The sequence below is a fragment of the Phacochoerus africanus genome, chromosome 5, assembly GCF_016906955.1.
Source record: "Phacochoerus africanus isolate WHEZ1 chromosome 5, ROS_Pafr_v1, whole genome shotgun sequence".
Taxonomy (NCBI): domain Eukaryota; kingdom Metazoa; phylum Chordata; class Mammalia; order Artiodactyla; family Suidae; genus Phacochoerus; species Phacochoerus africanus.
In genome coordinates this window covers 57582080-57597026 of record NC_062548.1, presented here as the reverse complement: position 1 = coordinate 57597026, position 14947 = coordinate 57582080, and positions in this window count along the sequence as shown.

Here is a 14947-nt window from a genome sequence, read left to right as displayed (position 1 = left end):
AGCCCAACTAGTATCCATGAGGATGTGGGTTTGGTCCCTGGCCATGCTCAGTGGGTTAAGGATGTGGCATTGCCATGAGCTGCAGTGTAGGTCACAGATGAAGCTCAGATCCCATGTGGATGTGGCTGTGGTATAGACCCAAAGCTACAGCTCTGATTCAACCCCTAGCCCAGGAACCTGCATATGCCCCAGGTGCAGCCCTAAAGAGAAGAAAAAAAGAAAAGAAAAAAAAATTGACCATGGTGAAAGGCCTTCAGACTCTTCAGTTCTCTAGCTAATTACATGTTGTGCTACTACCAAATATTGTCCCAGGTATGAAACCCATGCACTGGTGGGGTGAAATGCCACCTGTATGGTGGGCTAGCCCTCTTCTCTTCTGCCAAATGCATCAGCAACTTGGCCATCCAGACCCTTCCAGCACACTTGCCTCTCTGTCTGATTCTGTTTCTGGACAGCACCTGGGATCACCCAGTTTTTCCATTTCACTTTACCATCCAGGGTGTCAGTCACAGGCAGATGACAGGTAAGCCTTCAGCACCAGTGGCATTTCCATTCCACATCTTCACAGCCCAAGGCATGATTTGAATTTTGCTCCAGTTTTCTTGTTGATGTCAGGGCGGGAAAGAGCATAGAAATATATCTATGTTACAAGTCATGGTGCCTCCAGCAAGAAGCACTGCAGCAACAAAGGAAATTCATTTTCTCACCCTACTTGTTTGTGCATAATGTGTTTATTCCTAGAGAGACAAGCACGGTAGAATATAAAAGTGAACGCCTGCAAGCCTGCAAAAGGATTTAAAAATGATGTTTATATTCCCACTAAAGTTCAGTCTTGATGTCACAGCAGGAAGACAAAAATCACAGAAGTAAATGAGGTAGTTTAGAAATAATAGAGCTGCCGTGGGATGAGAGGAGGAGGTACCCCAGAGGGAGAAGAGGACGGGGGCTGGGGGGTGGGGGGAAGATGCTGGAAGGGAGGGGTGCATGGGGGGCTGCAGCCCAGGGTGCTCACCCAAGCGAGGCTAGCCCTCCGTGTGGTGGCAGCGACTTGCTGAAAGCTTGAGCTTTTCTTTCAACCTTCTGACCTTGAAGAGAGAATTGAGAATTGGGGCAGAGAGGAATTGTCCAAAATCCGCAGCCCCCTTGAGGTTCTGCAGCTGGATTTCCTTATGTCTCTGCTTTTCTGTGAAATACAGTTTGTAGTGAAAACAAAATTAACCCTCTAGAACATCTGTCCATAAAAGTTTCACCTGGAGTTCCTGTTGTGGCTCAGCAGTAATGAACCCGACTAGTATCCATGAGGATGTGAGTTTGATCCCTGGCCTCCCTCAGGGGTTTAAGGATCCGGTGTTGCTGTGAGCTGTGGTGTAGGTTGCAGACTCGGCTTGGATCCCACCCGTGTTGCTGTGGCTGTGGCAGCTGCAGCTCTGTTTCGACCCTACCATATGCTGCAGGTGCACTCCCCGCCCCAAAAAAGAGTTTCACCTGAGTGGACATGGAGGCGCCTCCAGAACTTTCAGGACTGAGAGGGAATTTGATGTTGGATGCACAGCTGGCCCACCTGCTGGAAGGGAAACAGAGCTCTCGTTGGGGCAGAGTCCAAGGCGGTTTGTCCACGTCATAAACTGCTAGAAGGTGTCAGCACTGCAATAAGTGCTCCCTTGGGTGCTTCACAGTGAGGGAGGGGCATGATTTAAGTCCAGAGAAAGAGGTGATTCAGCTGTGTGGCTGGGGAGGAGGGGACCTGCGTGGTCATTGATGGTCCAGGAGGCTGAGCTGCTCTGTCACCATGCTTTTGGCATCCAGTGGTCCTGAGCTCAGTTCCCACCTCTCTAGTTGGCACACCCATGTAGGCATGTCTCCAGCACCCTCTGCCCAGGGAATGAGAGTGACAAGGGGCACATCCTGTAAGATTGATAAGATTGTAAAGCGTGTAGTGTGTGAAGTGCTTATTTCTTCATGCCTGACATGGATGCGTGCACAGAGCTCAGAAAAGAATTGGCTAGGAGCTCTCTGGTGGCCTGGCATTCAAGGACTCAGCAATGTCACTGCTGTGGCTCAGGTTACTGCTAGAGTGCAGGTTCAATCCCTGGTTCAGGACCGGAGAACCTCTGCATGCTGTGGGCGCGACCAAAAAAAAAAGAGAGAGAGAGAGAGAAATGGGTTGGCTATTTCCATGGCCTTTCATAGTCATCTCTGCCTCCTCCCTAGAGATAGTGGGTGGAGGAGACAGTTAGAGCTGAGAGATGGTGAGAGAGGCCTCTGTGGAACCTGGGGTCCAGGCAACAGCACCACCCACTGGAACACTCCCCCCGGCCCCCCTTAGGGAGCCAACAGGCCCTCCTTTTCAGTTAAGCCACTTTAGCTGGATTTCTCTCTCGTGCCACTCAAAGTCTCTGGCTGACACACACTGCCTTCTGACTCAGGGCGAAGAACGTGAGCAAGGATGGCCGCCAACCCTGGTTATGCACCTGTAGGGCTTTTGAAACAAAGGCAGCATCTAGGACCCGGCCGTGGAGCTTCTGATTCACCTGCCGGGAGTCTGGGCAGTCCTTTGTCTTAGTAAAGAAAGAATGAGGAGCCAGACATCTCCAGGAAGATCCAAGACATCTAAGTTCCGTGTGAGAAGGGGCTGTGATGTCAGGCTGAAGTTAGAATAAGTATAGTCCCCCAGAGTCTTGCAGAGAAGGCAGAGGAGGCCATGCCGGCATCACCTTTGTTTTATTTGGTAAGACACGGGCTCTTTCTGATCATTGCCATGACCTTTCATTTGATGTGAACAGAGAACCAATTATAGCACCTTAATACTAAAGCCATTTCTGCCAACCCTTAATTCAGGTTCATGCTGTCTTGACAGCAGTGACCTTCTCCCACTGGTGTCACCCCACACAAATGTCATTTATGTGTGAGCAGTTGTCGTCCGTCAGCTCCCCTCCCCCAGCCCCTGGAGGAGACCGGCCAGCCATACAGAACCAGCATGTGTGGCCTTTCTTCATCCCCTGGGGACTCTCCCTACCCCCCTCCTCCCCAAAGGGCACTCCTCACAGCATCATTGTTTAGCCAGACCCTTCCCAGGTTTGAAGGAGGAAAAAGGGAAGTCCTCTTTGCTGTGATCCCATGTATGATGTGGAGAGAAAGGAATCCTATTTAAGTTCAGGCCTGTTTGGATGAGCCAGTGCTCTGAATATGGCCACAGCCCTTCAGCAAACAGCACATGGGCCTCAGCTTCTAAAGTGAAATCTAGGGTCCGTGGTTATAATTCTGCGCCCAGTTCCAGTGTGCGTGCTTGTTTCCCACACCAAGTAATTCCTTGACACCAGCTGGGTGTCAGTTCTACTCTGTTCTGACTGTTTACTTGGAGACAGTGTCAGATCCCACGAGTTAAGAGCTCAGTCCTAGGAGAGCCCCCCCACCAACCACTTAAGATGCTAGTTGCAAATCAGGTGGTCAGCCCTGTTTCTGACTATAGATTGGGGGTTCTGACAGCCCCACCTCCTGGAGTCCAGTGAATATGCTAGAGCTGCTCACAGAACTCAGAGAAGCATTTTCCTGCCTGGGTTGCTGCTGTGTTACAAAGACTCACTTGCAGCTGGAACAGCCAGCAGGAAGAGTTTCCCAATAGGACAAGGTGTGGGAAAGAGGCTGGTTGAGCCCACGCTCTCCATGCCAGGCCCTTTCCCTGAGGATCCCCATGTGTTCACCAATCTGACCCTTTGGGTTTTGCTGGAAACTTCATGGCACAGGCTTGATGGATTAAATCACTGGCCATCAGTGACTGAACTCCAGCTGCTGTCACCTTTGGTGTTCCCATTGTGGCTCAGCTGTGAGGAACCCAACTAGCATCCATGAGGACTCGGGTTTGATCCCTGGCCTCACTCAGTGGATTAAGGAGCTGGTGTTGCCATGAGTTGTGGTATAGGTTGCAGACATGGCTCGGATCCTGTGTTGCTGTGGCTGTGGTGTAGGCCAGCAGCTGTAGCTCCAATTTGACCCCTAGCCTGGGAACTTCCATAAGTCGCAGGTGCAGTCCTAAAAGACCAAAAAAAACCCCCAAAAACCCAAACGTCTTTATCACTCTCTGCACTTCAGAAATTCCCAGGAGTTCTGTGCCAGGAAGGAGACGAGGACCAGATACACATTTTGTATCATAAAATCACCACTTTACGGCGATCTCAGCCCTGCCCCCTCAGCCTTATCCAGTCCTACGTTCCTTCTTGCTCCCAACATCTCAGACTCCTCTCCGTTGATGAACTCATCAGTGTGATTTCTAGAGCTTCAAGGGGACATTTCCCAAAATGGGGTCCCTGGAGATGCTTGGTTTAAAAAAAAAAAAGCAGACATATTTGGATTCCTAGACGTCTCCTAGACCAGAGGCATCAGACCCTTTGTGGAGCTGGGGCTGGGAATCTGCATTCCATGCTGCCCCCAAGATGTTTCAGAGGAACAATCACCCCAGGGGGTAGGCCCCACCCCCACCCCACCCCACCCCACCCCTCAGATGGACACCCCTCTCCCTTCGCCCCAGGTAAATAGTGAAAATCAGACAGCTGGGCCCTGAGCGGGACCTGGGAGGAAAACAGGAAAGCTGAAGGCAAATTGCTTCTTCCACCAGGCTGGCATTTTAGAAAACCCTGTTTCAAACACCCTGAATTTTGAGGCCTGAAAATAGTTATTATTTTTGCCCTCGTTACCTTCTTTCCCTGTTTAAAATGGAATCATTGTCGGAAGACTGCAGCTCCGCACACCCCTGCCACAGCCTCACACAATAGACACTAAAAATAGGGCTCTGCATCCGAGCTCCATGAAACACTTCAACGTGCAACACGTGCGTGCGCGCACTCACACGCAGGCACACACACACACACACACACACACACGAACACATATACACGCAACCTTCGAAGCACTGGAGGTTTCTCCTGTCTTGTCTGCTGACATCCATTTTGCCTTTTCTTTCCCCAAAATAGCTTCCCATTCTCTTCAAAATGACCTCCTTTCCCAGATGTGTGGGGCCTGGCCTGCCCCCCCCCCCCCGAGCCAGACTCCCCAGATTTTCTCTTTTGATTCCCCATCCAGTTAACCAAGGACAGAGCTGATCCATGTGGAACCTCCTCGGCAGACGTCAGCCTTCTGCACAGCCGCCCCGTCCTGCCCACCCTCACATCAGTGGGGGAGAAAGCACTTGAACCTGGCCTGGCCAGAGAGGGGATGGAGGGAGGAGGCCACTCCCCCCATTACCAGCTGGGAGCCCCAGACAAGCTCCATGTGGGGAGTGGGAACGTCCCTTGGGCAGACATATTGCCGCCTTGGCATTCTGGCAAATTCCAGCACCCAAAATAGCAAGACTTCTTTTAACTTCTTGGCTTCTGTCCACAGCCCCCACACCCAGGAAAGGTGGGTGGGGTCTGTTTGGACCCACTGCAGTGAGCTGGAACCATTTCCTCACTGGGGGGAAGCATACAGCCAGAAAATGAAGGCAAGGCCTTCACGGAATGATGTCACTCTTTTGGGCTTTCCCTTCCGTGACAGGGCCTGCTGAGGTTGTGACCTCTGCAGTCTCAGGTCCCCCGTGGGCTCTCCATTCTTACATCCCTGTCCGCTCCTCAGCTCCCTAACCTGGCGTCTAGGTGTGACTGTCCAGGCTGTGCGCCAGGGCCAGGGGTCTCCACGCTTCCACAGCCACCCCTGGAAATAGGACCTGGTTTTCTTCCCTCTTAGCACTGCCCTGGGCCACTCGGTTGCTCAGTGATGTGGGCTGAGTGGGCCAGGGCTGACCCCGTGGTCGTGGTGTCTTATCCTGAGAAGCCTAGGTCAGTAGTGTTACTCTGGCTTAGTGTCTGGGATCCTCAGACCCTCCCAGCATCACCTTCTCTGGGCACCACTGGGCACCTCCTCTCTTGGGCAACAGTAGCTGTGTTCCAGAAAAGGTATAAGTGAGAGGGATTTTCTAAATCTGCCCTGTGCTGGAAGCAAATCATGATCGCAGTCATAGAAGTTTTGTTTTCAGGACCAATTAAGCTACAGCTCACTGCCCAAATTCAGTGACTTTCCAGAGACCATAGAAGTTTCCAGTCAGGTATTCAAGGATTCCCTGGGTTACCTCCTGCTGTGTGGGAAGCCACTAGATCTACTAGCTGAAAATAAGCATATTGTTATGTGTCACGATTCAGTGGGTTGACTGGGCCTCCACGAAACCTTCCTCTGCTGGTCTTGCATGGGGTCTTTGTGGGCCCCAGTCAGCCAGCTGGGCTGTGCAGCTCGGCTCTGCTCTGGTGCTTTGCCGGGCTGGCCCAAGGCTGGGCCCTCCGGTTTAAGTCGGATGGTCTTTCACATGGCTAGCTTGAGTGTCTTCACAGCAGGGTGCTGGGCCCATGAGCAATCCTTCCAAGAGGGTAAGCTGCACTTCGCAAGCCTGTGCTTTCATCCCTCGACGGTGACCCTCTGCCCAACGCAAGTCCCATGGCTGAGCCCAGGGCCACGGTGGACAAGCCTGGAGGGCAGAGGGCCCTCGGAGCTTACACATGTAACCAGCCACCGCTCCAGTTATCCCACTGACCCACCACCCAGTCAGGGACAATGGACCCTGACACACGAGAAATGCCATAAGCAAATCGCATGTCTGCTTTCCCCTGAGAGGCAATGTGAAGAAATGTAGAGCCACTCAGGGTAAAAGGAGGAACCGGCCAGCTCACCCTAACAGCTGAATGCTCATTGACACCGAAGGAAGTTGGACTGTTTCTTTTGGTCATTTTTATTTTCCTAACTTTTTAAAATAGCATTTTAATTAAAACACACACACACAAAAAGCAGACATTGTGGCTCATTGTTTACATTCTTCTGATCACTGGATTTGATTGATGCTAACTCTTTATGTCACCCCTGGCCCACACTGGTCCCTCGTGCTTTGCTCCCCTGAGGAACAAGACCACCACTTAGCTGGCAGATCCCCCTCCTCCCACAAGTATGTCTCCCCTCAGAGGGGGTTTGGCTGTCAGATGCTGACTGTGTCCACTGTGTCCACCAGACAGGGAGCATCTGGTGCCACACAGTCCCACCCTCGGACAAGAGTATCCATGATGTCCAGAAACCAGCACTTCAAAAACCTACATCAGCAGGAGGTTTCATTTCGTTTCCTTTTGTTTTTTTAAAAGACATGGTTCACTGGTCTGGAGACCTGCTGATACCGAGTTTGAATTTCAAAATCTCAAAAAGTAAATTCAAGGGAAATGACTTCGAATAATAATTCAAGACATTCACGGTAACATGAAAGCACAAGAAGAGCAAGATGGAGCAGAAGAAGTAATTTTTTAAAAAAACTGTTCTCTCTCTCTCTCTTTTTTTTTTTTTTTGTCTTTTTCCATTTCTTGGGCTGCTCCCGCGGCGTATGGAGGTTCCCAGGCTAGGGGTCGAATCGGAGCTGTAGCTGCCAGCCTACGCCAGAGCCACGGCAACACTGGATCCGAGCCGCGTCTGCAACCTACACCACAGCTCACGGCAACGCTGAATCGTTAACCCACTGAGAGAGGCCAGGGATTGAACCCTCAACCTAATGGTTCCTAGTCGGATTCGTTAACCACTGCGCCATGACGGGAACTCCCTAAAAAACTGTTCTTAAGGCAAATCTGAAACGTTGATATAAGCAGGCAGGATAGGATAATAAACTGTCTGGTGCTCATGATCCAGCTTCAAGCATCCCTAGTTTGTACCCAGTCTTAGTCACATTCACCTCCTGGCTCCAGCCAGTTACGTTTGGGGCCCATCCCAGACAGCATGTACCATCACCTCTGTAAATGTTTCAGTGACTCTCAGAATAATTATGCTGAGTGAAAGGAGCTAACAAGAAGAATATATGCTCTATGAATCTCTTTAAGATGCTAGAATGTGCAGACAGATATATCTTGATAAGAATTAGATCCCTGGGAGTTCCCGTCATGGCACAGTGGAAACGAATCTGACTAGGAACCACGAGATTTCGGGTTCAATCCCTGGCCTCGCTCAGTGGGTTCAGGATCTGGCATTGCTGTGAGCTGTGGTGTAGGTCACAGACCTGGCTTGGATCTGGCGTTGCTGTGGCTCCAACAGCTGTAGCTCCTATTAAACCCCTAGCCTGGGACGACTTAGATCCCTGACTGGGGACGAGTGGAGAGGCAAGAGGAGGGCATTCACAAAAGAACATCAGAAGCTTTCGGGAGTTGATGGATATGCTCCTTATCTTGATGGTGACGATGGTTTCTCAGGTGGCTACCTGTGTCACAGCTCGCCAAATTGCGCATTTTAAATGTGTGCCGTTTATTGTACATCAATGGTACCTTCATAAATCTGTCTTAACACATTAAGATTGAAGGTTGAGTTTAAAAATAGAGTTTTAAAAATTGAGTTAGATGTTTAAAGTGATTCATTTTATCTTTGTGGGTTGTTTTTTTTTTTAATTTTGTCTTTTTGTCTTTTTAGGGTTGCACCTGCAGCATATGGAGGTTCCCAGGCTAGGGGTCACATCGGAGCTGTAGCCACCGGCCTACACCACAGCCGCAGCACCTCTGGATCCTTAACCCACTGAGCGAGGCCAGGGATGGAACCCACAATCTCATGGTTCCCAGTCGGATTCGTTTCTGCTGCACCATGACAGAAACTCCTATCTTTGTGGGGTTTTTTGATATAAATAATTAAGTATATAATTTTTCCTTTGAGCAGTGCTTCAGTTATAATTCACAGGTTCTACTGTGTAGTTTTTTTTAATTGTCATTTTCTGAGATTTCTGTGATTTTGGTATACATTTCTTTTTTGACCTAATGTTTAGGAGAGAGCTGTTTACCTCTTTTGATTTTCTGTTGCTCTGTTTTGTAGTCAGTGTCTAGGCTGACCATATCATCAGAAGATTTTGTTCAGTACTATTTCTGATGGGGATTTGTTGAGATTTTCACTCTGTTCTGTTATGTGATTAGTTTCCATGGGTGTTTCATTGACCTTTGAAGGTAAATTCTCTGTTTTTAGGAGATAGTTTTTTTTTTTAATCTTTTAAAAAATTTTTGTTATAGTTGATATACAGTGTGTGCCAACTTCTGCTGTACAGCAAAGTGACTCAGTTATACATATATATTCTTTTTTAAAAATATTGTTTTCCATCATGGTCTATCCCAGGAGATTGGATATAGTTCCCTGTGCTATATAGTAGGACCTCATGGCGTATCCACTCTAAATGTAACAGTTTGCATCTACTAACCCAAAGTCCCCATCCATCTCGCTCCCATCCTCCTCCCCCTTGGCAACCACAAATCTTTTATTGTGCATCAGCGGTACATTCATAAATCTGTCTTAACACATTAAGGTTGAAGGCTAAGTTTAAAAATAATCAGAGTTTTAAAAATTGAGTTAGATGTTTAAAGTAATTAGTTTTATCTTTCTGTTTTTTGGACATAAATAGTTAAGGATATAATTTTTCCTTTAAGCCCTGCTTCAGCTATACATATAGACACACACATATGCACACATATTTATGTATATGTATATATATTCATCAGATTGATATAAATGTTAATATATATTTTATAATATATATGTGTATATATATCAGATTAACTTTCTTAATTTTTTTTATTTTTGCTATTCCGTCAGATACAAATTCTAACATGAATTAATAGGATTGACAATATTCCTGCCACAAGTGTGTTATCTGTTTCTCCTTTTCTCTTCTCTAACTCCTGCTTCATGAATATTTTTGCTCCGTGGTTTTACTCACAGATACTCATGACTTCTACCTTCATCATATAAGGAGCCCTCTAGTACTACCATGTCCCCTCCTCCGCCCCACTTAATGGTTTTGTCCTGAGTTTCCCCCACTTTGAAGGCAAGCTGATGGCACTTGCTTCCTCAGGATTTGTGCCTGCCTGGTGCACCTTGTCCATCCTCTTCATTTTAAACCCTTATGGGTCACTGTCTCAGCTATGTTGCTTTTAAATGGCATACAATTGGATTGTGCTTTATGACACTGTGTGAACATTGTTTAATCTCATTTCTATGAGTTATCCCATTTATATTTGTTGATGTGATAGATAAGTTTGATCATATATCTGTCATTATTTTGTTCTCTGAATACATTGTTTTATTTTTTTTTTATTTTCCCACTGTACAGCAAGGGGATCAAGTTATCCTTACATGTATACATTACAATTACATTTTTTCCCCACCCTTTGTTCTGTTGCAACATGAGTTTCTAGACAAAGTTCTCAATGCTACTCAGCAGGATCTCCTTGTAAATCTATTCTAAATTGTGTCTGATAAGCCCAAGCTCCCGATCCCTCCCACTCCCTCCCTCTCCCATCAGGCAGCCACAAGTCTTTTCTCCAAGTCTATGATTTTCTTTTCTGAGGAGATGTTCATTTGTGCTGGATATTAGATTCAAGTTATAAGTGATATCATATGGTATTTGTCTGTCTTTCTGGCTCATTTCACTCAGTATGAGAGTCTCTAGTTCCATCCATGTTGCTGCAAATGGCATTATGTCATTCTTTTTTTGGCTGAGTAGTATTCCATTGTGTATATATACCACCTCTTCTGAACCCAATCATCTGTTGATGGACATTTGGATTGTTTCCATGTCCCGGCTATTGTGAATAATGCTGCAATGAACATGCGGGTGCATGTGTCTCTTTTAAGTAGAGTTTTGCCCGGATATATGACCAAGAGTGGGATTGCGGGGTCATATGGAAGTTCTATGAATACATTGTTTTAAAATCTTTCTGGAGTTCCCGTTGGGGCTCAGCACATAGTCTCTGTGAGGATGCAGGTTCAGTGTAGTTTTTTTCTATGGCTTAAATTGAAACAACTCATGAAATCCTTAATTACTCCTTTCAGACTACCTTGGGATGAGACATGAGGGAGAACTTCTTCTAAGGGCTCCAGGTTACCAGGTAGTCCCCAGGCACAGCCGCTCATGGGGACTCTAGAACAGGCCAGAAGCTCGCAGCCAGAGTACAAGGCATTTCAGGTGCAGCCACTATAAGGTGTAAAGTGTCCCTTGATTTCCCCCTTGTCCTGTGTCACAACCTTTAGCCTTGATTCACATTTGCCTTCAATCAAGCCCTCACCTGCTTAAGGTTTTATGGGGGAAACTTGTTTAAAAGAGGAGTTTGGACTGTCCTGTCATGGCTCATGGGTTAAGAACCTGACTAGTTTCCATGAGGATGGAGGTTCGATCCCTGGCCTCACTCAGTAGGTTGAGGATCCAGCATTGCCGTGAGTTGTGGTGTAGTTTGCAGACATGGCTTGGCTCTGGTGTTGCTGTGGCTGTGGTGTAGGCCAGCAGCTGCAGCTCCAATTCAGCCCCTGGCCTGGGAACCTCCATTTGCTGCAGGTGCAGCTCTAAAAAGAAAAAAAAGAATGGATCATAAATAAAATAAAATAAAATCTTTCTATATAAGGCTTATATGTTTCCCTTGAGTGGGAGGTGTCAGGGTGAGAAAAAGAGGAGAGGAGGAGGGGAGGGGTAAGCCAGGGAGGGGAGGAGAAAAGGCCACAAGAGAAGGTTTGATATTAAGGAAGAGTTATAATATTGTTCTATTGATTATCTTTATAATTATATAGTTACATAACCCCATGATTGCCTACTTTTTAAATAGTATTGAGCAATAATAAAATTAGTATGTACTTTCTTCCCTCTCTCCTGCCTCTCCTCCACTTCCTGAATTTAGTCAATAACATCATCTATTAAGACTTTGGAGTCAAAAACATGTCTGTGTCTGCTATGTGATTCTTTAGCTTTAAATTCTTTCCTTTGTCTCCCTAGTTTTATAGATAACAGCGATTGTGAACTTCCTGCCATGTTACCCCTTTCTAATCCCAATTTTTGTTACATATACTGTTTCTGCATTGCTAGAGCTCAGAACATTTGCATTGATGTTGTTACTCTAAGCCCCACATTCGCTTTACTCTTAGATCGAAACTCAGTATAATTCATGCTTATAGTGAGACTTGTGGCTAAAGTTTCTGCAGTTGACTCTCAGTAGCCTTAAGTTCATTTTCTGGACTTTTCCTCAAGAAGGAATCATGCAAACAATACTTTCTGAGGTCTTGCATGGTCAAAAGGTTTGCCAGAGCCTTTATAATTGTTGAACAGTTTGGATGGTATAAACTTTGGCCTACATGTTCCCTAAGTATCTTCTAAATATTTCTCCATTCTCTCTCTATGTTTTATTTTTCTCTTTTTCTTTCTTTCCTTCTTTCTTTCTTTCCCTTTCTTTCTTTCTCTCTTTCTTTCTTTCTTTCTTTCTTTCTTTCTTTCTTTCTTTCTTTCTTTCTTTCTTTCTTTCTTTCTTTCTTTCTTTCTGCCTGCTCCATGGCATATGGAAGTTAGCCAGGGCTTGAATTCAAGCTGCAGCTGCAGCCTACACCACAGCTGCAGCAATGTCAGATCCTTAACCCACAGGACCATGGTGGGAACTCCTCTATTCTCTTCTAAGGTGAAATGCTGTTTTGGTGCAGTTTGAGTTCAGTTTGATCTTTTTGCTCTTTGTGACTTAATTTTTTATGTGCTTTACTTCCCAAAGTGTCCTCTAAGTCCAGTCACTTGAGTAGGCTATGTATATCTCAGTGGTGACTGTCCCGAGTCAGGTTTCCTTAGCAAGTGATGTGAATGTTCACTAATTGGGTTCAGATCTTGTTTTATTTTAGGAAATGCTTTGGGTTACATGTTAAAGTCTTTGTTGCATTGTATTGCTTTCATCTTTTCTTGGACTCCAATTTTGTGTATGTTGGCTTTTCTTTGATTTCCTGCCATCACTATCATTTTTTCTCCAATCCTTTAAACTCATGTTGCTATTTCATTTAGTTTGCATTTCATATTTCTGTCCTTTGTTTCCCTTACAGTGTTTTCTGTGGTGACTTTGCTCTCTTTTTCCCCTCCCAGTTTTGTCTTCATTTGTGTGGCAGCTGTATTATTTTTTTTTCTACTTCATTCCTGGATCTTCTAGCTCTACTTATGCCACCTGTTACCTTGTCATCTTTTGAGTTCCTGCTTTTGTGCTTTGTGGTTTTCCTTCAGAGATGTAATTGTTTTGTTAAGGTTTTTTGGTTTAATTTTGCTTCTAATTCATGGTGAAATGTTTGATCATAATTTCATGTCTTCCGGGCTGCATTTCTCTGGTGCATGTTCTTCTGTTGACATGATTTGCTGCTCTTCGTGTCTTATGTTCACATCAAAGGCATTCTGTTTCCTTTTTCATTAGCATAGAGCATATGGGTTTAACTTTCCTAGATAAAGCTTTTTATGCAAAAGATTCTAACCAGGGGTGGGGCAAGAACAGCTTTCTAGAATTCTTAATCCCACAGGATCTCTTTCTCTGTTAACACGGAGTTGGACTGCTTCCCAAAAGTATTGTGTGATTCTTTATAGGATTCTGCCTCTTCAGCTTCTCTGAGTAAAACCTGGTCCCCGAGGGCTTCTGCTGCCCATCCTAGGAGCTCCAGGTCCCTCACCAGACAATGCGGATGAGGGGAAGGTGAGCACCACACCTTCAGAAAGTGTAGTTCTGCTTGTATTTTCTAAGCTCTGCTGCCACTGGCCCCTCAGCACTCCTGCACCTCTTCCTGTGAGGTTTCTGCCCTTGTCAGTGCTTACACATGTTTTGGAGTCTACAGATTATATCTGTCTTTAGGTTTCAGCGCAAATGAAACTCCTTGAAGTTGTATATGATTTTCATTTCACCATGCTCATTTCCCAATCTGATCATATGGGGGAGTGGACGCTAAGCTTCTAGGCTCTCCTTCCTAAGGCTGCAGCTTGAAGTGCAATGGAGGTACGTCCTTCCTCCTTTGCTTTCCTGCCCCATCTCTGGCTCCCGCACCCCTATTCTGACAGGTAATATGGTAATGTGCCTCAGTGAGGGGGAGGGTCAGTGAGGACCACCAGGAGGGCTGGGAGCTGTAGCAAAGTAAGGAACACATGTGTCATCTGAAAACATTCAGTACCAGAATTCCCTTTGTGGTTCAGTAGAAACGAACCTGACTAGTCTCCATGACAATTCGGGTTCAACCCCTGACCCCACTCAGTGGGTTAGGGATCTGGTATTGCCGTGAGCTGTGGTATAGGTTGCAGACTCGGCTTGGATCCTATGTGGCTGTGGCTGTGGCTGTGATAGTAGGCCGGCAGCTGTAGGTCTGATTTGACTCCTAGCCTGGGAACTTCCATATACTTCACCCGCAGCCCCAAAAATTAAAAATATTCAGTATCAACTAAGGGGGCATACACACACATGTACACACACAAGGACCAAATAGAACATAGCAGGCCTATGTGTTGGTGAACACCTGGTCTAGACCATCTTTGTTGCCCTTCTCTGCTTTCTTAATGAGCCCACCATGACTGCAGACTACCTTGGTGGCTTTTCCACACTCCATCAACCCCAAGGCCATCCTTGATGCTAACTTCATCAGGTCACAATGAGTATGTGAAGAGACCTTAGTTCTCATACTTACCCTCCAACCCCACCTTTGGTCCTGCTCTAGTCCCATCTCTTCCTTGGCCTTTAACAACTATCATCCAGAGTTTCTGTCGTGGCTCAGTGGTTGAAGAACCAGACTAGTATCCATGAGTTCATGGGTTTGATCCCTGGCCTCACGCAGTGGGTTAATGGTCTGATGTTGCTGTGAGTGGTGTAGGTTGCAGACGAGGCTCAGATCTAGTGTTGCTGTGGTTGTAATGTAGGCTGACAGCTGTAGCTCCGATTCTACCCCTAACCTGGGAACCTCCATATGCTGCGGGGGCAGCCCTAGAAAAACAAAAAAGACAAAAACAAAACAAAAAAACCATCATGGAAGCCCTCAACCCAAGCAGTTGTATGCAGGCTGGTTGTCCTGGGCACACATTCACACCAGCAGCTTTAGTTGGTTCCAGAGTGAGAGTGTGACCATCCCAACCTCCCAGTCACCAGGCCTACACACGGAGCATGGCAAC